Source organism: Enhydra lutris, unplaced genomic scaffold, assembly GCF_002288905.1.
Source record: "Enhydra lutris kenyoni isolate GAN:26980312 unplaced genomic scaffold, ASM228890v2 scaffoldscaffold34, whole genome shotgun sequence".
In the NCBI taxonomy this organism is placed as follows: domain Eukaryota; kingdom Metazoa; phylum Chordata; class Mammalia; order Carnivora; family Mustelidae; genus Enhydra; species Enhydra lutris.
The window spans coordinates 6,565,873-6,588,738 of NW_019154118.1; the positions used below are offsets into that span (position 1 = coordinate 6,565,873).

A 22,866-nucleotide genomic window follows, 5' to 3' on the forward strand; every position below is an offset into this window, starting at 1 on the left:
GACCTGTGAACAGCATTTTTGTTACTTTACGTTCGATGCCAAATGTAAAACTTGATTTGGGGGTTCTGAAGTGATGGATTCGGGTATTAAGTTCAATTTATCACGAGGCCAGATTATATATACCCAAATACCAAAAACAAAAACAAAAAACAACAAAAACAAAACAAAACAAAAAAACAAAAACAAAAAAACAACCCAGCTCAAATCTGTATTTTCTCCCAGGATGAATTCCTAGCCTAAGAAATCTCATTACTCTCACATGTTGAAAATATGTAATTCTGAGGCACGATATAGGGAGAAAGCCACTGGGAGCTCACTTAAATACAACTCTTCAGTTCGGTGTTTCTTTACTCCACATAACGATATGGTAGACTACTTTTATAATAGCAGAGACAGAAAATAAATGTTTGTTTTGTTGCCCTTGCTTTAGCTCTGACCAGAAATATAGAGGCATAAAGCAAGATGCTGAAGCACTTGGTAGGGGTTGCGGGGGGGGGGAACTCGTTCTCCAGTTGTCTGGTTCTTCTCTAGGGCAGAACGAAAGCAATCTCTGTGTTCATGGTCTCTGGACTCAATAGCCATTGATATTTACGATATTTTTCAGCACCACCGCTGGATTTCAGACTTGGTATGTTACGCTTCCCTTTCTGCTTGGTTTTCCCAAGCATAAACACAAATGTCTCAACTACCCATCCATTTAAAAAGGAGACAGGGAAGATTTTTGCAGCTGTTTGCAGGTTAGACTTGAAGATTCTAAGGGATGAAAAAAAGTCATCCTTAACAAACTGTTCTAACAAATCTTATTTGCATAAGCAAAAGATCAGGATGGTTGCGCCTTCATTTGTGTAATTCTTGAATCCTATCCATGCCACCAGGCTTACGTCTTTTATCTTCCTGCACAACCCAGGTTAAAGTTACCTTGCGGTAATACTTTGTGCTCTGGCTGGTGCTTCTGTTTGCTGGAAGTTACCTTTTGTTAAGAGCTGAGGTTATTTCATGCTGGTCCGTAGTCTCAAGATCAGAAGGTCCCTTCTTCATAGCTAAAAGACATGGTCCTTCTTTTTTTTTTTTTTCCCCTGGCTGAGAAGTACATACATTCCCAAGTGAAGATGTTTTTTTATTCTCCTCCTTGTCAAGGTTCTTGAAAGCAAAGAATTTTTATTTCAGGGCCAATGACACCGTGTCTGTGACGCACACAAAGAACCTCTTGGGATGAAGCTTCTTTAAAATGTGAGGAGTCACAGCGGGATAATATAGTCTTCTTCCCACAGTCGACTTCGTTATTGCAAGAAGAAGGAAGACAGGGTCACACAGACTAGTGGCTTTTGAGTAGGATGGGAAGATGAGTGCCTGTAATAACTAGTCTTAAAATGACCTGGTTGTTGTCAACCGCAGCTCAGAAATACTAGAAAGCCTCCATGGGGAGCAGTGCCTTGGTGGCAACTGTGAGGTCTGTAGTTCCCTCTGCCCTATGCTCCCTCTGATAGAAATATCTGGCAAGAACCCGAAGCTCCTCCAGCCCCTCCTTTGCCTTCTGAGCTGTCCAGACGAAATAGTTGCAGGGATTATTTCTGGGCTGTGGTCCAGCCCTCCTCAGTGATGGGTGTCCTTTGGAAGGAGATTTGGGGTTATAGAGAAGAGAGATGAAGACATGGACCAACCAATGATTTCTCCAGCTGCAGCACATTTCCTTGGAGATGTGTTGAGTAAGAAGAAAGAGAGAAAAAAAAATACGCTACATTTTTTTTTCATCTTCTTTTATCCTATTTATAACTTCAGTTTCCTTCCCGTCCTCAGTCTCATGGCCACTCCCCACCCCCGCTCCCATCTCACGTTTTGTGTTCTCAGAAGGAATGAATGAACTTCTTTTCCAAGGACTCCACATCTGGCAGTGACTGGAATACCCGGCAGGAGGGGCCATTGAGGAACATCGGGCCCTTTCCTAATAAAGTGGCTCTTATTCACAAAGGGGCCAGAGGCTGAGGACTAGGAAGGGGGTGAAGGAGAGGGGTGGGAAGATAGGGCATAGAGCTGAGAGGAAACGTGACTGCGGGAGAGCCTACCAGGTGAGCAGGAGAGAATGCTCAGTAACCAAGACAGTTGAGAATGGGTTGAACAGAACAGATGCTAAGAAGGGTGCCCAGGAAGACAGAGAAACATGGGAATGGGCAGAAAATACCCATGGGTATGGGTGGACAGGTGAAGCAGGATGGGAAGAGAAAATGAAAGCTGAATGGGAAGGCAAGAGAAGGGGAGCCCGGAAGAAGACAAGGCAAGAAGGGAGGGGAAGATGATATGAAAGAGGAAAAAAAAAAAAAACAGATGAATCTGAGGACATTAACTATACGGCTAAAAAGGGAAGCCACATTTGCATGCAATTGCCCGCGCAGCTGTACATTTCTTCATGACAATCTCGTAGTCATCATTTTCTTTTATTTCTCCTCCTCCTCCTCGTCCGCCTCTTCCCCCTCCTCCTTCTCGGCCTGGAGCCACTAGCAAGAGCCAATGGGGACGGGGAGCTGGTGTTCTGCATGAATGAATGGCCCTTTCTGTCTCGGCTCCTCGTCATCCCTCTGTCAGGGAGCCTTGTGAATCAATGGAGCCCCTTACACAAGACAGGGCTGAAATGTCTGTTACTGTTTATAGTCTGACTGGAGTGGAGCCCACTGACCCTGCCTCCTCCCTGTTCCCATGTCCACTCTTCTGTCCCCAACATCAGCCCCTTCTCTCAATCATCAGAGCAAGAATCACTTTTCAGGTCAGTCTCTTACTCCTTGTCTCTAAGAAATCATTAACATTTCACTGCCATTAACTATTATGATGAGCTCCTAACCACAGCCCTGTTGAGAAGGGACTGAATAGACAGCAGGCCATTTTTGGATCAAGCCCGTGAGCTCACCGCGCTGCCCAGACCCGAATGGAGCCATGTAATGCCTGTTTTCCATCGGGAACTAGAAAACCGACATCAGAGACCCGCCTGAGCACCCACGCCACAAGCCCACAGTCAGTCCCCAGTTGACAGCTGTTCATAATTAATTTTCATATTATGAACGGCAATAAGTTATATCAGAAAATAGGATGATTACTGAGCACCCTTCCAAAGTGATATACTGTCAAGTTATTTTTTGTTTCATGGGATTTGTCTTGAATCAGCCCAACTTATGGATAGGATGCTCTAACCCAAGGTTCGCTTTTGGGAAATAGTTACTCAGAGCTGGAAAGCAGTCTGTGGCTACACAAGACAGTACCCCCAACTTACCCTTATGGGAATGAACCTATGGTTTCCTTACTGTGATCCTCGATTTCAGAAGGAAGACAATACTTTATTTCTTCTTGTATAATGCAGTCTGGTACGTTCTTGGTCATTGAACACAGTAAAAACCACATCTACCCACGTTTGCAGCCTACCTTCCACTTCTCATTCTTCATGAGAGAGGAAGTATGTATAGTATATTGGTAAAGAATCCAGATTCTGGGACCAGATTGCCTGGGTTTGCACATCAACTCTTCCTAACCAGGTGACCTTAGGCAACTTACTGTATCTCTGTACTCTCATTTCCTCCCATAGACCAGTGGTTCTCAAAGCATATCAGAATCACCTGGACGGCTTATTAAAACACAGGGGTGTTGGGTTCTATCCCCAGGGTTTCTGACTCAGTGAGTCCAGGGGACGACTCAAGAATTTGCATTTTTTCACAAGGTCTCAGGTGCTGCTGCTGCTGCTGCTGCTGGCCCAGAGACCACACTTTGAAAACCACTAAGTTAATATATGTAAAGCTTGAAACAGCGCTGTCACTTAGCAAGCACCTTATGAATGTTTGCTGTCATCACTCATTGGCCTGAAGCGCCTGAGTGTCCAGAAATGTCTGTGTATCATTGAGTCATAAAGTGCCCCGCTGATTGGTCGAACACTTTCAGTGGTCAGTTTCACGTACTGGAAATGGAGCAGATGTCTGGAGAAGGGGAAGACTCGCTCCTTGTCTCTAAGCAACTTGGTTCGAGTGTGTATGGGGGTAGGGTGGGATTGGGGTACGCTTACAGGATAGAAGAATTATCTCCCACGTGAAATATTACACTTACTCATAAGATAGTGCTTGGCAGTGTGAGTGTGTGACTTTGGATCTTGCTATTTAATATTTCTAAAGTAAATTTACTAGTAAAATGGTAGGAGGAAAGAATGTCTTTCTCAAATAAACTTTGGAAGTTCAAGTGGGGAGATGTACTGGGAGCCCGAGTTTCTGGTCTCTCCTGGGGCTTTCCTAGACAGCCAGGGCGGCTGGGAGAGATCAAACCAGGCCCAGTGTTTGGAAAGGGCTATTGACAACCAGGTGGGAAATTTCAGCGGGAGAAGCTGATGCCTCCAGTTTGGCTTTTAAGCGTTGAGAATATTGAGATAATGCCAGGCAGACTTGTTGAATGGAGATTCACCTTGCTCTGAAGTGTTTATACTCACAGCAGCTCTGGCCTCTCCACCCACCATCTCAGATGGCCCCGCAGTTTTAAAGGACAGTATTTCCAACTGTGTCTCCTGCACATGTCTAATCTTTTCTCATTCGGGCTACGTTTTCCTTCTGTGGAGGACCTGCTTCAGTTTCTTTTTTCTTCAAAAATAGTCCTGATCCTGTGTGTGTGTATATGTGTGTATGTGTGTATGTGTTTTTGGGATGCTGTGATGTGGGTCATTCCTCACGGGGAATATGCAAAAAAGATACCCTTCACCCTCACTGTATTATTTTGTTCTTCTGATGAGATTTCTATGACTGCCTGATCCTGTTCTCCATAAGCGAAGGATATTCCTCCCGCTTTGGACTGAATTTGGTCCCATTTGCCAATGTTATGTTGCCGTCTCCTTTCTACTCCCATCTCCTGACCTCTTGTCAGCTTTCAAGTGTGTACAAGGTCATATGCCCATTACAAGAACTTAGTGGTATAAATGTTTGAGTATGAGCTGAAGGGTGTTGAGTCCAAGCGAAGGGTTGAGGAGTGGTGTTGTGGAAAAGAGCAAGAACACGCCCTGAATCTTGTCCCCTCCCCTTTAATAGGTGGGACACCTGCACTGACTGCAAAGAGGTCTTGTGTCCCTTAAATGGGGGTATATACTTAAAAAGTCATGGCCTGTAGCAGGTGATCAATAAATGCTACTACCTTCCTTCTTTTTCCTTTCAGTACGATTTGAGTGTGAATTTAAATGAGCCAAGGAAAGTAGATGTCCTACCCACTCTTGCCCACTCTTCTTGCCCGAGGCTGATTTTCTGACACCTGCCAACCTTACCCTTCACGTGCCTCCTTTTACCATTGAAGGGAGCCTGGTGAGGAACACGAAGAGAAGCTCTGCTTCCTTAAGGACCAGAGACTTGTGTCTCACTCTGGACTTGTGCCTAGCAGCCCAGAGCAGTATGGATTGCCAAGGACTTTACAGATGTGAATCATCTGTGTAGGTGCTTGCGAAGGAAGGTTCCCTAGAGGAAGAACACTTGAGTGGAGTTGCAGTTAGACGGCAAGCCTGCTGTTGGCTGTCCTCCTATGCATTGCTTCTCAAAAATCCTAGGATGTAACCGCCTTGTTCTGAAACTCCCAGGGGGCTGGGGAGAAAAAAGTTCTCTGAACTTTTTCAAACCACAAATATTTGGTCCGAGTTGGGAAAAGGTCTTTGGGGCAGCGAGTTCTTACTTGATTCAAGCAGTTTGACCCCTCTTCTGGAACTCCTCGAGCGGGGGCTGGGGACGGTGGGTGCCGTGGCCGGCTGGGCTCCGCTCTGTGAATGGAAAGCTCGGGCTGGGTGAATGGTGTGGGAGCTGGAGTCCAGCCGGGAGGAGAGGGCTGCTGTGTGGGACCGCGCAGGGGTAGGGAGTTGGATGCGCAGAGACAGCCTGTTTTTCTCAGTGTCTGGCCGCGGAGAGACTCTTACTCTTTCTCTCCAGATGTTCGCTGTGTTTATAGCTGCTGAAGCAGGAGACCCAGCTCCCTCATTAATAAGTTTCTTTCTTGCACTGTGGCCAGGGGTCTGAGCCCGCAGCTGGAGGAGGCTCGGTGGGGGAGGGCCGCCCGCAGGGGGAGGCGTCTCGCTCCCTCCCCCAGCCTCCGCGTCCCTAACCCCTACCCCGCCTCCCTCCTCTGCAATCCTCCCAAAATACACGAGCACACAAAAAGAAAAACACCAGCAGATTTTTTATTTCAGAGAGTAAACACTTGGGCCATGGGGGTCTGGAGGTTATGGGAAAAGAGGAAACCATCAGGCTAATCAGGCAGGCACACACTTCCCCTGCTGAAATAAAACAGAAATCATTGCTCCGCAGGGCTGGCGGGTTAACCCCGGCGCTGCCAGCGATGCTGGCGCGGGCAGAGCGAGCCAGGAGGTAGGGCGTCCGAGGACGAGGACCCGAGTGTTTAATTCCAGATCCAGGCAGGGAGGAAAGGAGAGCGGAGTGAACTCCCTGGGCCTGAATGCCCTCCATTCAGTCTGTGGTAGCACATCTGCCCTAAGCCGGGCTTTGGAGAGAGACCGTTGGAACAGAAGAGATTCTGCGCTCAGATGTAGTTTTGCAAGAGGTCAGGGGGAGTTCTAGGTGGGTCGGGGAGATGGAGAGATAGGTGAGGGAGCCCAACGCTCGACCCAGAGCACACGTGGGGATTGTTACTGTTTAGAAAGGAGCGCGAGGGAGGGTTTGATGACAAGGATTCCGGTCAAGGTTATAGCCCTGCCACCCACCAGCTCTGCAACCAAGGGCAAATGCTGAGCCCCTCTGAGCCGCGTTCTCTCCTTTGTAATATAGTCGTGCCTACCTCACAGAACTATGGTGGGGAACAAAGCACCGCACTGAACGTGGAAACGGCGAACCCCAAAGCATAGCTCTCAATTTATGATTTCATGCATTGCTGTAAATTGACCAGGTTCCTCTCTCCCTCCCTATCTCCTTCCTTTCTCTCTCCCTCCCTCTGTCCTTTCTCTCTCCCTCCCTCCTTTCTCCTTCCTTCCTTCTTTACTCCCTCCTTCCCTTCCTCCCTTCCTTCTTTCCTTCCCCACGCCCTCCCCTCCTCGCCTGCCCCCCTTTTCTTCTCCTCCCTATTAAATGCCTTCCCTCAGCCTCTACCTTGCTGCTGCCTGTCTGGAGAGCATAAATATCGCATGGACCAGAGGTCGTAGGTCAAACGTGAGACCTAATTGCACTGTGAGAGAAATTACCCTTACACTGATCTATAGGGCAACCTTTGGCTCTTCCTGAGGCTGCCAGGGTGAGTGGTCCATCAGCTCTCAGTCCAGACCCTGCCCCCATCTGGCGGCCTAGTCAGGGGACCATCACCTCTTCCAGATCACGATTTAAAAAAATACCAGAGTTCTAGTCGCCTTTGCTGTTCTCTTGATTTCCCACCTGATTCCTACGTTTTTTTAAAAAAATCAACCCTGACAACTTTCTGCCAAGTCTCAGACCTGCAGATTCTCATGAGAGCAGGGGTGCTTGACAGCGAGGAGTGTCAGAAATGTGTGATCCCTCCCTCCCCAGCAGTGTGCAAAGGAGTTTCCGAAGGGTCAATAGCTTTCCTAGGATTCTCTGAGCCCTCTGGGACACCCCCACCCCCAAGAAGTTAAGAATTATTGGCCAGGACAAAAGGAACTTTTGTACCCCCTGCAGCATTTAAAAGCGTGGCATACATAGAGAGTGTGCAAAGTCTATTTTGTGGACCTGGATTGAATTCCGTGGTAGGAGCTTCCTCCTATCAATCCCTTCTCACCACTCTGGTCAGTCCCAAGAGAGTGTATTTAAATCTAGAAGCGGATTCTATCCCATTGTGCCAGAGACACTGGGCATTGAAGTCTTGACTGAAGTCCAGCCATATTTTCCGCTCCCCCCTCCACCTTTTTTTTCGTTTTAACATCTCCTTTTATTTTGTGCTCCATGGAATGAGCTCTGCGAACATCCGTGGAGGTTATGGGCCTGTGGCCTCTCTACTGTGAGGTGGAGTGGGGGAGGGGAGTACTTCAGGCCCCTCCAGAGAAACGGGAGAGTCACATTGTGAACTCTCCTTCTCACAGATGTGCCTCTGGTGATAGACTTTTCCACCTGCCCCTTTGTGGGGTGAATGGGGGGTGGGGGGAGAGTGAGTGGAAGAAACTTTGTCTCTGAAGGGGGCAGGAGTCCAGAGCCCACACCCCCCACCAACAATGTGTACAAAAACAATCATGGTGCCCACATACACCTCCAGATGCCACATATCTCCACCCAGCTGCCTCCAACTCTGTACGGCCTTAAGGATCTCGGCCCCCATTTCTGATCTTTGGCCTCTTGTGGAACCACTGACTGTTGTATTGCCTGTCACAAACTGGCTTCGTCAAGTGGAGACCATTTCCAGAAGTTTAAGATCTAGGGAGTGAGATGACCCCACCCTGGGTCAGCTCCTTTGAACTGTCCAGTAGTGTCTTAGCATTTCCTTCTTTGGTCAGAACAGATGGACATTCCTCACTGAACAGGGCTTATGGCTTACGTGAGGTTGATAAGTTGAACGTTGGGTTTTATAAGGAAAGGGGCTGAAACTTCTGTGGTCCTGCTCCCAGAGACTTGAAGAAAGCCTGGAAATAACAGAAAAGTGGTCGCTTCAACCATACCTGAGATATTCAGGCATTTCATCAACACTTTGTATTTTGAAAATCTGAGTTTAGAATTCCTGAAAAACACCACCACTAACCTATCATGACGCAAAGTTTGTTTGGCTCTTGGTAGGTTTTTATTTATTTATTTTTTCCAAAATAATTCAGATCCCTCAGAATTTCCAGTTAGGCATCTGTGCCTATCTCTATTTCTGTTGCTTCTCTCCTGATTAATAAAAAAACTTAAGAATATAGAGTAAAAAATAGTTCATATCCCATTCTTGTTCAATTTTAAATAATCTTACTGTAGCAAGTCCTGAGGGAAGGCCTGTGTTCTTTCTAGAACAGCTAGAGAGAAAGAGTAATTGTCATTCATCAAGTACTTTCTATACTAAGAATCACAAATGTTTGGTGATTTCACTCTTAAAACATTCCTCTAAAGATGATATTATGACCCATTTTACAGATGAGATGAATGAGGCTCAGTGGGGTGACCTGACCTCCCAAAGAAGTCTAACTATAATTCTGGGAGGTGGGGAGAGGGTCAGTTAATCTGGGTTCCTACTGCAAAGCTCAGGCTCTGACCCTGATGCAAACTTGGCCTGCCCCCAAAATGTTTTTTAGGTCTTCATTGTTGCCTCATCCCTACTGGTTAATGTCTGCCCTAGAGGGTAAGAGAATATAAGCTTTCCTCATTGTCCTACAAACCAGAGAGACCCATGAAAATCTTAGAGCTGAATAGAGAGAATGAGCCTGTGTAGTCTTTCAGGACCTTCTCTCTTACTTTGGGTCTGACATCGGGCATGAGGGAGCTCTGCCATCTGTAGGGCCCTTTGGGGGAGCGGGTTTTCCTTTGCTGAGAGTTCCCTTAGGGTCTCTCATCTAAGCATCACACTCCCTTTGCTCCATTTGTCCTTCTCCACCAGCTAGCTTTGGGAGCAGACAGAGTCGCTGAGCAAGACTAAACCCAAGAAGTTTGTGAAAGGTTATACCCTTGAAGCTATCCACAGTGTACACAGCACGTGCTGAAGTTTACACAGACTTCTCAGACCTCTGAATAGAGAGACTAATTGTGGGGAAGCTGCTTTTCAGCACACAGGATGGGCTGTTCTCTGTGGGTTTTACTATCAAAAGGCTTTTAAAAGTGCAGTGTAGCCATTGTTGAATATTTCACAATGAATTAAATACCATTTTTCTCCCCGCAGCTGTTCCATGTGAGTGAGCGTAGAGTGCTTTTTTTTTTTTTTTTCCCCTCCTGGCAGAAGACGGCTGCTGTATAAACCTAAGCACTGGGGTAATGAGATTATTTGTGTGTGAATTCTTTAGGAAAAGCATTTCTTTATTTTAAACTCAATGATGTGATTCGGGGCTGCTGCTCTGGAGATGGGAGAGGGGGAGCCTCGGAAGAGAATGGAATTGAAATGTCTCTGAGCAGAATTGGGAGAAAGCAGGGGTGAGGGGTGAGGGAATGGGGCTTCTAAACCCCAGTGCATTTATCTGCAATTCCCTGGGGGCTATGGGGGGCGGCTGCCTCTCTGAGCCCTACTACTGGGCTGCGGAGGAGGAAGGAAATTCCATATTTCTTTCTTTCTTTCTTTCTTTCTTTTTTTTAAGTAAACAATTAATCGCTTTTCCATCTGCCCTTTCAACATTTCTTCCTGATCTCACAAGTTTTAATGGGGTTGAAGGAACATTTGGTTTGCTCTCTCCCTGTTTTTATATCAGAGAGCACTTAAAAATTTGAGAATTACAATGAAATCTACAAGGAAAACAGCTTTTCTCTAGCGCTTACGATGGTCTCTACAATTAGGATGATATTCAACCTTACTGGTGCTCTGACATCAAGTGTTATACCAAGTGTCCATTCCTCTTCCCTTGCTTGACTTACTTTTCCTCTTTAGATTTTTCACTACCCTTCATAGAAATCGAACTTCAGGTAAGTGATGTGTTGAACTAAGTATAAAATCAATTAAGATTCAAAACGATGCAGACTTAAACCTTCATCAAGTATCATCCGGGAGTTACCAGCTGTTCTTTAGATCCACTGAAGACTAAGGGGGAAAAATGGGGGGAAAAATGGGAAAAGAGAGGTTTAGATTAGCTATGGTGAAATTTAACTCTGAAATCCATTATTAAAGGAGTTTGTGAATTGCCTACGCCCTCAAATGTCCTTCAGGGTATTTCAGAAGTAGGTTAAGTCATTTTTTATTATCCTTCTGTTCCTATAACATAAGACACAAATTTCAAAACCTTTTAAGGGAACTTCAAGGGAATGTTTTAGGAATCTATCAAGTGGGAAAGAGCAGGTCAGATAGGAAAAGAAAGCTATTGATTTCGAGAATAATCTTTTCGTTCTGCTTCAGCGAGTGAAGCAAAAAGGGGATTCAGCTAGGCATGTGTTATGAGAACTCAACCAACAAGATTTGGGGGCAAAGGAAAGACGGTTTGAAATGTCCTTCTGCCTCTTTCCCACTGCTGTTGGTCACTTACTCTTTTCACTTCCCGTATTTCCCGATAGCTGTGGAAGGTGGGCAGGTGGGCGTTCATCGTTCTCTTCTCCCTCTAACCGAAGGGGAAGACCCGCTACAAAAGCAAGAGAGAATCTGTGCGGTTTGGGTTGCTTTAAATCATGTAACTGTTTCCCTCTTTCTGGCTGGGAACTAGTACTTCGCCATGTGCAAATGTGAGAGGGTTCTTTTTTTGGTAATAATTGTTATAAAAATAATCCACCCCTTTAAGGAAAGTTTATAAATTAAAGAATACTTTAGGGGGAAAGGGCACTTCCATTTCATCAGTTAGTGGTTAATGTTAAAGTCTACTCCGTGAATATTTTCCTGTGAATAGTTCACCTGGCTATCACACATTGTCTCAAAATTATACCCGAGATCATCCCTTTCTCTCCTGCCTCTGTAACACTACCTAGACCGCCAATCCTGTCTTGGAGAAAGTCAAGCGATCTACCAATCACCAGCCTAGGAAACTAATAGTTAGTATTGACTCCCTCCTTTCTGCCTTATCCCTAGTGTTGTTGGAGGCTCTTTTTGTTTGCAAGTGGTGGACATCTGGCTCAATTAACTTAAACTGAAGAAGGAATTTCTTGACTCACAGAACTGAAGAGTCCAGAGGAGCCAGTCCAGGGAACCCTAGGAGAGCGATAATCTTGTCAAACCCTTTGCTCTCTTCTTCCTGGGTCTCTTTCTTCCCCTCTTCTTCCTCTTCCTCCTCCTTCTCTCTCTTTAGCTCATGTCTTCTTGTCTTTCCTAGAAGGGAAGTGTGATAAGAGGTCTGGTAGGGGAAGTTGGAGGGATCTGGTAAGGGAAGATGGGGGAAAGCTTTAGGGATGCAAAAGCAGCAGATGATCACCATATCCCCATACTGAGCTGGGCACAAGTCCTCTCAATCTTGTATCCTAAATATCTCTCGAATTTATAAGGATGATGATGACGACGTTGATGATGATTATTGTCAATCTCTAAGCTTAAGGCCCTAGTTGTATTTCCCCAATACCTGAGTACCTGAATTGTAGATTATCTCACTGTGTTGCAATCACTGATTTTTGTCTTTGCTACTTGCCTATACGTACCTCGAGGGTAGACCTTTGTCCTGGTCCTGTTCCTAGTACCTGGCAGAGTACCTGGATTGTCACAGGCATTCAATTGAGGTCTATTGGATAAACAAGACAGGGCTATGAGATTCATCTGTCAGGATGATTGTGATAACTGCCCAGGATTTTAAAATCACTTAATCAGTTAAGAAGTTATTCAATTACAACAAAACGAAACAAAACAAAACACACACCTTAAACTCTTCAGAACAAAATCCAAAGATTGTTCCAGAAGGTTCTTTGTCTTCAGTTTCTCTCTCTTTAAGCCAAGGAAATGTACCATTTATTCCCATATTCCCCATGTTTAGCCCAGTACTTGCCATAGAGCAGAGGAGGTGATAAATATCTGTATCCTGGTTGCCCAAGCGTCACAGCTACTGGTGGGGTGCTTGGTGTCTTGGTCCTCAACTGGGCAGGAGGTAATTCAAGGTTTTTGATTGGTTTAGGGTCTTGGTTAAAGTAGAGCACTTTTATTCTGTCTGTCATCAATCAACGCTTACTTGTGTTCCTTTTATTCTGCATGAGGCATTGGGCATACAAAGTAGGATGGCACGGTCGTCCTCAAGGAGCATCAACATAAGCTGGATGGGAAGCTAAGACCGACATACCCACGCTGGGCAGCCGGGTGGGCATCGGGAGAGTGGGAATTTTAAGAATATTCCCACTGCACACCGGAGTAAGGAGAGACCAAGGCAACCTGTTTCCTCTCTGGCCTCTCTGCAAATCACGTGAAAGTGAAGATACTGAGTGTTTGCCTCGAGGAGCATTCATCTGTCCAAACTTGGTCAGCAGAATGAGGATGGGGAGTTTGATTTGAAAGGGGGTTGTCTCTCTGATGTTTAGAATAGCGGTCACTCTTGCTCTGCTTTATGTATCCTCGTTCACTGTTATTCTTTCCTTCTTCACCTTGTGTTGATTTTCACCTCCCTGGCCCTCATCTGTCCCCTCCTGGGCCTTCCCGACTGCCTTCAGAGATGAGTTCAGACTCTGCTCGGGCCTCCCAACCTGAAGGAAATGTTCCATTTGTTAGGTCTGCTGCTCCTCACTTCATTAGCATTCCTGATGTTTATAAAGCCAGGAGATAATATTTTTAGGTTCCATTTGGAGTTTCCCCGGGCAGCCTCTTCTCGGAGCCACTTAGGAAGTTTAGAAAAGAAGGTCGTGGAAATGTTAGATGTTTTTCCACTGAACTTTGGTTAAGCAAATGGTCTTGAGATGATGTTCATAGACTCCACTGGGCAGGCTTTACTGAATGATAGGAAATTCTTTCTCTCCCTTTTATTTGTCTTGACTTCACCTCTGGAAAAGCAGAAGGTTTTTTGCTTTTTGTTCTTGTTTTTTTGTTTTTTTTTTTTTGGACAGTGTTGAGATGAACTTTATTGAGAAATAATTCACATACTATACAATTTTACCATTTAAAGTGTACAATTTAAGGGTTTTAAATATATTCGCAATATTGCACAAATAGCACATAATTTAATTATAGAATGTTTCTGTTTCTCCTAAAGGAAATTCCATACTTTTTAGCAGTCACCTCCCTCATCCATCCTACTCCCATGCACTAGTAACTACCAGTCTAATTTTTGTCTATAAATTTGCCCCTTTTGGCCTTCTCTTGTAAATACAGTCTTACAATATGTGGCCTTTCGTGACTGGCTTCTTTGGCATTTTCAAAGGTTTTCCGTGTTGTACTATTTATTAATATTTCGTTCTTGTTTGTCACCAAATAATATTCCATTATATGGTTATGTTACATTTTATTTACCCATCATTTGACAGACAGTTGAACTGTATTCACTTTATGTCTGGGATACATAATGTTGCTATGAACATTCACATAAACGTTTTTGTGTGAAACTATGTTTTCTCGTGGCTTTATATCTAGGAGTGGAATTGCCAGGTTATAGGGTAACTCTTCTGGAACTAACAGACTGTTATCCAAAGTATCAGCACCATTTTACATTCTTGCCAACAATGTATAAGGGTGCCAATTTCTACACATCCTCCACCAATATCTGATAACTTTCATGGTGACTTTGAAATAGTATCTCATTCTGGTTTTGATTTGATTTTTCTTAATGACTAATGATCTTGAACCCGTTTTCACCTGTCGATTGGCGATTTGTACTTGGAGAAATGTCTGTTTAAATCTTTGCCCATTTCTTTTCAGTTGGGTTATCTTTTTATTACTGAGTTATAAGAGTTCTTTATACAGTCTGAGTCTAAGTTCCTAATCAGATATATACTTTGCAAATATTTTCTCCCTTAATATGGGTTGTCTTTTTACTTTTTTGATGTTTTGGTTTGTGGCACCAGTGTTTTTCATTATGGTAATCTGATTTATCTATTTTTTCTTTGGTTTTTCATCCTTTTGGTGTCACAGCAGAGAAGCCATCGACTAACCCTGGTTATGAAGATTTACTCTTACATTTTCTTTTAAGAGTTTTATAGCTTTAATTATTACATTTAGGTCTATGATCCATTTTGGGTTAATTTTTGTGCCTAGTGTGAAGTAAGGGGTCCAATTTCTTTCTCTGGTATATGTATAGCTCATTATCCCAGCACTATTTGTAAAAAGATTTTTCTTATCCTGGGGTGCCAGGCTGGTTCAGTCAGTAGAGTATGCAGTTCTTGATCTCAGGGTCAAGAGTGTGAGCCCCACATGGGGGGCACAGAGTTTACTTAAGTAAAAATTTTTCTTATCCTATTGTCTTGGCACTCTTGTAAACAGATATTTTTAAATACGTAGGCCACCTATTTATTTCTTATCTATAACATAGGTATTCATTTGCATCAAGTGATTCTTCAACATTGCTCACTGTGATGAGTATTTTTTGATGGATAGTGAACTTAGCGAGTTGAGGGTGCTTGAGTTCTAAGTCTGGTTTCGAATGTGATTTTTAAAAATTTTAACCTGAAAAGAAATTGTCATTTATTGTTTATTTTGAGCCAGGTACTGTTAAATATTTTACATATATTATCTTATTTAAATTTTACCAGAAAATCTGAGAGTCCATTTTATAGGGGAGCAAGCTGAGTTTTATATAGTTGAAGTAACTTGCTAAAAGTTGCACTGTTCTTAAGTTACACACCCCAATTCTGAGCTCAGGTTAGCCTGACTCTGTAGCCTGATATTAAACTCTGTGCTGGGCTTTGCACAGGATCTATGAAATAATAGTTATGAGGAAAAGACTGCAGAAAGCGACCACTCTATGTGCAATTAGTGAAGAATGCAAAATCTAAAAATCTAGTTATGCTAAATAGTTATCAATTTCCTCATCTCTAAAGTGGAACATAACACTTTCCCTTTACCTCTTGTATCACTATTAAACCAAAACAAACAGTATTTTATTTTTTAATTTCTATTTATTTATTTATTTTTAAGATTTTTATTTTATTTATTTGACAGAGATCTCAAGTAAGCAGAAAGGTAAGCAGAGAGAGAGGAAGGGAAGCAGGCTCCCTCTGAGCAGGGAGCCCGGTGTGGGGCTCAATCCCAGGACCCTGGGATCATGAACAGAGCAGAAGGCAGAGGCTTTAACCCACTGAGCCACCCAGGTGCCCCCAGTATTTTATTTTTAAGTTACTTCAGTGTGTTTCTTTTTGTCTTTCTTGGTGTATTGTTTTTAAGTCTTAGCAATGTTAAGAGGAATCAATAAAGCAAAGGATAAATAAGTAAATAAATAAATCGCCCAGAATTTCTTTAACTCCAAAAAGAAAAAAAAAAAAATCAGCAGACTTCTCTAAGGAAAAGTTTATTAATTCATTTTGTGACTTAATTGTATAAATCCCATTTAATGCACGTTTGTTTCTCTAAGATATTAATATTGATATTTCTCTTCTTACTTTTTTTGGTCTTATTTTTGATAGATTTAAAAAAAAAGCCACTAAACATTGTCTGGCAAATATTCTGAATCTATAGAGTTTGTGATATATAGGACTTTTAATAAAATTAGTATATTCGATTTGGGCATCTTGAAGGAATCACCATTGTGAATCTAAGGGAAGTGGAACTCCCTCTTACAGAGTAGAGGTGTCGATAAGTTATTATATCTGCAATCGAGCCCCCAAGTTCTCTTCCCTTCCCCATTTTCTCTGTCTCTTCTTTCAGGTGCTCACTTGGCCCTTGGTGAAGAATGGGGGTATGTGACTTTAGAAAAATGGAACATTTCCCAGAATGTATTGTTCGTGCCTTTGTAATGTAGGTCCTACTTGTCTTGAAGTCACTATTGGGACATGTTATTATAAAATCCCAGTCTACATATATAAATAGAAAAAAGACAATTCAGAAATATGTGTTTTGTGACCAGCTGCTGCTACTTCTAACGCTTCCCAACGTTTCCCGGCTGCAGCTGTGAGGGAGATGTGTAGCAGACATTGAATGTTCTGAGCCCAGAGCTTGCTTCATGTCAGTTTCCCTTGCCTCTTAGTTCCCATGGGAAGGGAGCTGAGTCCTTCCTCCCCTTTCCCTTAATCCCAACCCTGATTTCATTCTTCCTCTGGTTCATCCTTGAGCTCAACCAGATGCATCACTTGGGACCCTACTCTATCCACCCCCCAATGATGGCTCCACTTATTTCTATTCTGAGTGAAGTTGGGTGGGAATTAATGCATTGATAATTTCTTCTCCAGCACACCATGCCTTCCCTCCTTTTCCCCCTCACTCTTTCTTGGTTGGAAAATAAGGACTCAGATGGCTTATGGTACATAAGTGATGAAAGGTCTAATAAGAAATCCAACAAAGGAAGACAAAAGACTTGGTGGGCAAAAACCACATTTAAAGATTTCCAAGTGGTAGGTGAGAGAGAAGTGGGACATAAGAATAATTTGCAAAAGCTGAGCAATGTCTTCAGTATTTTGCATAGCTCTTATGCATCAGAGTTGAGCAAAAACTGTGGAGAGTTTCTCCACCCTGGACAGACACTGGCATGCTGAGGGCTGGGATGCATGCCTTCCTCCTAGACATATCTCTGGGGTGCTGGGACATGACGTCGATGGAAGTGCTTTGTGACCTTCCAGGCCAGGCAAGGGACAGTACTGCTGTTCCTCCAATCAGAGGAAGGGAGCCGTGCTTACTCACATTCAGTTCTGAGGCTTGACACATAAAGAATTTAAAATGACCCAAACTCTTGTGAAGGTAGCATGACATGGGTGGCGCCTGATGGCTCTCCTTAAGGGATCCCATTTGCGGAGTTACGTGGCCAGCTTACTCTGATGTCACTGCTTAAATAACCTGCCAACTGGGATGTATTGACATGAACATTCAACACGGCTGCAATATACCGTCAATTCCGAACTCTTCCTCCTCCTAAAGAGAAGGTTCTTTTGTGTCTTGATTTGTCTATTTTATGGCTTTTAATATTGCTGAAAACCTCAGTTGGATTTAGAAAGCAGCCATATCTCTCCCACATAAAATATGCTATTTTCTAGGACCTTAAAAATATTGTGTTTACCCAGTGTACTTAATTTTGTACCCAATATCTCCATGACAGAACTCACATTTACAAAACCTAGTTCTTATCTTATGTTGCTACTCTTTGCTTAAAGTGCATTGATTATATGCATCTGATATTTCTCTTTGATTAATATGGTGGCATTCACACTTATACTTATTTCCAATCATTCTTCCCTTGCTACCATGTTTTCTATTTATCTTTGTTTTAATAGTTTATTTCTGTCATGTAGTTTATTTGATCTGGCCTTGATAAATTAACAGGTGTGATTTTTACACGCTCAATGCTCAATGCCTCTTTGTATTCGTACCAAGCTGTATCTTGAGGCGTCAGATCTATATAGAAATGTAGATCTATTTATCTTCATTTATTATCCTATTTTTACATATCTTAGAGGTCTAGGATGGGTCTTCCTTAAGGCAAGATCTGAGAATGGAGGCACATTGTAGTAAAGTCAAGTAATAAAGAGCTTACTGCCAGCCAGAATCTAATTTTACGGCTTTCAATCCATTATGATCATTATAAAGTGGGCATTCCACTTCAGCAAGTAGGAAGTTGGCCAGAACAAAGTGACTACCAAGTGAATGACAGTGTTTTCTCCCTCAGTTTCAGGTTGGAGGTTATGAACTCTTTTGCTGAAATGGTTATCTCTCGATGCTGGAGGACCATGGAATCTTCCTCTGTGTCTGTCTTTATGCCTTGATTTCTCTCTCTGTGGAAGGTGCCCTCAAATATTGGAAAAACATCTTTTTTAGAAGTTGGGATTGTGATGGGAAAATAACAAGGAAAGAACCAACCCAAATTTATCATGCTTAGATGTGACTTTGTAGACAAATCATCAGATAATGAGTTTTGTGAGGTTTTATGTTTGTTTGTTTATATATTTATTTTTTAAAAAAATTTTAAGTAAGCTCTATACCCAACGTGGGGCTCGAATCCACAACCCCAAGATCAAGAGTCTCACCATCCAACTGACTGAGCCAGCCAGGCACCCAAGGCCTTTACGTCTTAAAGATAGTAATCTTTTAGTGACCTTGGCTATTTGTAATTGTTTGGGGATTTGGCAGAGTTGAAAATCTCTTGCCACATGCTTTAATTCTTTCTTTCTCTCTCTCTGTTCCTTCCTTCCCCCACCCCTTCCGTTCATCTGTCCTTTTGCTAATTTGGAGTTCTATGAGTATTTCTTGGGAAACTTAAATGTATATAGGCTAACTTTGTAATTTAGTTACCCACTCATCAGTATCAGACATTCAAGAAGATTGGTGAATCTTCTTAAAAACACTTGGAAAGGAAGATTTATATGGTCCAGTGACTCGATGAGCTAGAGATCTCAAAGACGAGAGTTTGTTTGAAAAGTTAAGCTCTAGAACTATTAAGCAGATTTAGAAAATGGCTGGCCTGCTCTCTTTCCATTCTATTATTAAAAAAAAAAATGTATCTGGGAAGTATGTGCATCAGTATGCATGCGTATGAGATCTGACAATTTCTTTTTTTTTTTAGGACTTTATTCATTTGAGAGAGAGAGAAGTGTGTGCATGATTGTGGGGGAGGGGCAGAGAGAGGGGGAAGGATTGACTCTCAAGCACACTGTGCACAGAGCATGGAGCCCAATGTGGGACTCGATCTCACCACGCTGAGATCATGATCTGGCCCGAAACTATGAGGCAGATGCTCAACTGACTGAGCCATCCAGGCGCCCCCAGATCGGACAATTTCAGAGGGATGGAGAACCACATCCTGAGATAACAGTACCTTTTCCAAGCACCCAGGGCCATGTTTAGTGAAGCTGGGAGCAGGCCTGAGGCTACCACATCTGATGACATTTCATATCAGATGCTAGTTTTATTCACGCATCTATTTATTCATTATTTCTTTCATTCATTTTTTTTCAGTTATTTGTTCTTTTAACATTTATTAAGCATTTACTATGTCACTATGTCCAAGTCACTGTATCTTAAGCTGGAAATGACCACTTGAATCGAATATGGTTCCTGCCCTTGAAGGACTGAGGTGTGTGGTCAGCAGTGTTGGAAATGCTCAGTCAGAGAAGCCTGTAGGTCCTGCCTGGGAGGCAGTTTGTTCTGAGAAAGCAAAGGTGGAAGTGCCCGATTTTATCCAGGAAGACCCAGGAGACCTCCATGGTGTAGGGATGAAGGGGGAGTGAGGGAGTGGGAAAAGTGGGTGGGGGGTGGGAGAGTTACGTTTGCTGCTTTGTCCTGAGAAATGAGTGGAATGGGGGAAGGGCTTCCTGGAGAGGGCAAGGCCAGCAGAAGTGCACAGAAGGATGAGGCACTGGGGTGTGTTCGAGGGATCCACACAAGGGGGGTGCCCTGGAGGGCAGTGTCCCTCTGCGGGAGAGAAGATGAAGCGTGGCTGGAAGGCGGGCAGGGGCCAGTTTTGGTCTTTTGGGCTGTGGTTGGGTTTTATCTGCTTAGTAGGCTTTGAAGGAATTCATTATTCATTATTATTAAGATCAAAATTCATTTTTTCTACTTCATGTTTACCACATTTGGGTTGAACTCTTGTCTTCGCTTTCCTATAGCGTACCTTTCCAAGCGCTCCTGCGTCATCGGTCACCCCCGCCTGAGGACTTGGGTGATGGGGACGGGGCTGTGGCCCCTGTGGCTGGCGTGACGGTGACTTCCCCAGGCTCTGCGACTTCTGTTGCAAGTTCTTCACACATTCTACACTCCAGGGCTGGTGACCCTGCCTTCAGGCTGATGTGGGTGCCTTCCCACCAAAGCTTTCTGGGACAGAAATTTGGCCCTCCCATGTCGCTTATTATTATTTTTTAAAATAATGCTAAATAATAGTAACAGATAATAATAATAGTAGGTCATAATAAATTGTATCTATTCTTTGAAGGTGGAGGTGACTAAAGTCTGAGCTAATGGAAGAATACGGAGCATGAGCAAACTCAACGATATTGATAAGATGGCTTTTCAAAGGGGGAGCTTAGGAGAAGTCGAACGCTGGCCTGTCTATCTCTAGGCGTCTTGCAGAGAGGTCTTGGACAGAAGAAAGCTAATCAGGAGACCTGCATGGGGAGAGAGGCGTGTTATTTAATTAGCTTTACAATGGGCTGACTTGAAGGCACGTGGTGGCTTTAATAGAGGGAGATAGATGTCCTTTTTTACAGGGCTAATTGTTGGGGAAAAGCAAGGTCTTTGTTCAGACCCAGCATGAGGGCTCTGATCTCTCGGAGCCTAGGGCTGCCCCTGCTTATAATTTTAGACGGAGCTATTCAAGGCTGTTCTGTAGAGAAAAGAAGAACAAGAACGGTATTGTGTATGCAGGATCAGTGCCCAAACCTCCCCAAAGTCACTAGGAAAAAAAAAAAAGAACGAGAAGACCCAGCCATGTGCATTTTGGTGTATTTCCCCATCACTTGTTTGCCACGGTTGTTGGAAAGGGCAAAGCTACACTTTAATCAACTTGGAGCGGGGGTGCGGTGGCTTAAGCAAACACCCCCAGAAAACCAGTTAAGTCCACTTTCCCCAATGAAGTGGCATTAATCTTGCCAAAATGGAGCAGGCAACGAGTGAGGAGACTATGTGTGTTCTAATATACCAGCCTGGGTGGCCAGGTGCCAGGCACTGGTGGTGCCAGAATACAAATTATGTAGCCGGTGCCCCCGAAATAGGAAAACCTGGGTACTCTTGGGCAACACAGAGCAATGAGGGCTCTGACTGGCGGCAGAAGGGGCAACATGAATTACCTCTCCTTGGGCTCTTTTGGGCCACTGGTCAGCATGGGTTGTTGATGCCAGCAAGTAAAACACTTCCATCTGAATTCTGGGTGGCAAGTCCGAGCTTGAAGGGGTGCTACATGGGTCCAGAACTCTGTAACTAAAATGCATGCGTATGGCGCGATAGAAGGTTTGAAGTTCAGGGTTGCAGCCCAAGTTGTTAGAAAACTCTAGCTGTCAGAAAAAGAGACAGATAGCCTAGAGAAATGTAAGATGGGAATACACAAGACAAGACTTCCGTACAGTGAATATGGCGGCGTACTGCCCAACGGGGGCTGGCTGGAAGAATGCCTCCGACAGCATGGTGCAGGGTATGTATTACATAGTACGTGAGATCCTCCTAGGTCACTGACCAGCTTGAAAGCCAGATGGCACAAGCCAAGTTCTTATTTTGCTCAGGTGGTACAGAATCATGGAATGGGTCTGAGACCTGCAGCCCAGAGTGGGGACATTCCAATATTGGAAGAGGCCCAAGGGTGAATATTTTCCTTTTTGCTGCTAATGTGTAATGTAGCTGTGAACATACGATTAGAACTTCTGACCCCTATGTCATGTCTCTATAACAGGAACCAATCCCCTTTCATCCAAGAGGATGGTGTGCTTTGCTTACTTAGACCTAAAATTATCTTTATTATTATGTTATGGATTTAATGGCACACACCAAGGCAGGGGGTCACCATATCCTAATCCCATTGTGGGAACATTGCACACCACAGCATGGATTAACTTCTATGAAAATTTTATGCTCACCAAATCCAAAGTCACCATTCTGATTTTTCTAGCGAATGAGAGGAGCAAAGTGTTGTCAAGGGTTCATTCTGGGTCAGGTACGGGACACATTACTGGGCACACGTTCATCCCATCTTTGGTTCCACTCTGTGAGCTGGGCATGGTGATCACCTCCACTCTAGAGATGAAGAATGAGGCTTTCTGAGGCCGAAGGACTGACAGCTGGAGGGGGGCCAAGCTGAAACTCAACCTTCTGTCTGTCTAATGCCAAGCCTGTGCTCTTAACTACTCTACAGCATTGCCTCCTCAGTTGTTTTTAAGCTTAAGCGCGTACTATGAAGTTAAGACACCAAAACCCGAGAGTCGATTTGATGAGCAACTACCCATCCTCTCATGGGCTATTTGGAAGCACGAATACTTATTTGGAAGCAGGAACACTTATTTGGAATTGTCTTTTTACCTCTACACCTCAGCCCAATTCAATTCAATTAAAAAAAAAAAAAAAAAAAAGTACTCTCCATGACAGAAAAACGTTAGCTCATTGAAAATGGAGAGTCCATGTGGATGCTGGGCCTCTCCCGGATCTGGGAATGGTTGTTGCCAGCCATCTGGTCTCTCTCAATGCCGTGGAATTCCCTGAAAGAAAAGTCCGTAATCTTTTTGATTTTTGACAATTCTCAACATTATTCAGAATTTTTAATTCCTGGAAAGGGATCTCTCCTGGGAACGTGCCACCAGAGAGCTGACT

General features: G+C 43.8%; 1 protein-coding gene across 1 annotated transcript in view; it reads left to right on the forward strand.

Annotated features, from left to right (window-relative positions):
- The window catches only part of LOC111154029 (ETS proto-oncogene 1, transcription factor), a 113,261-nt gene that overhangs the window by 16,172 nt on the left and 74,223 nt on the right, over positions 1 to 22,866 (forward strand). The gene's annotated exons all lie outside the window — the stretch shown is intronic.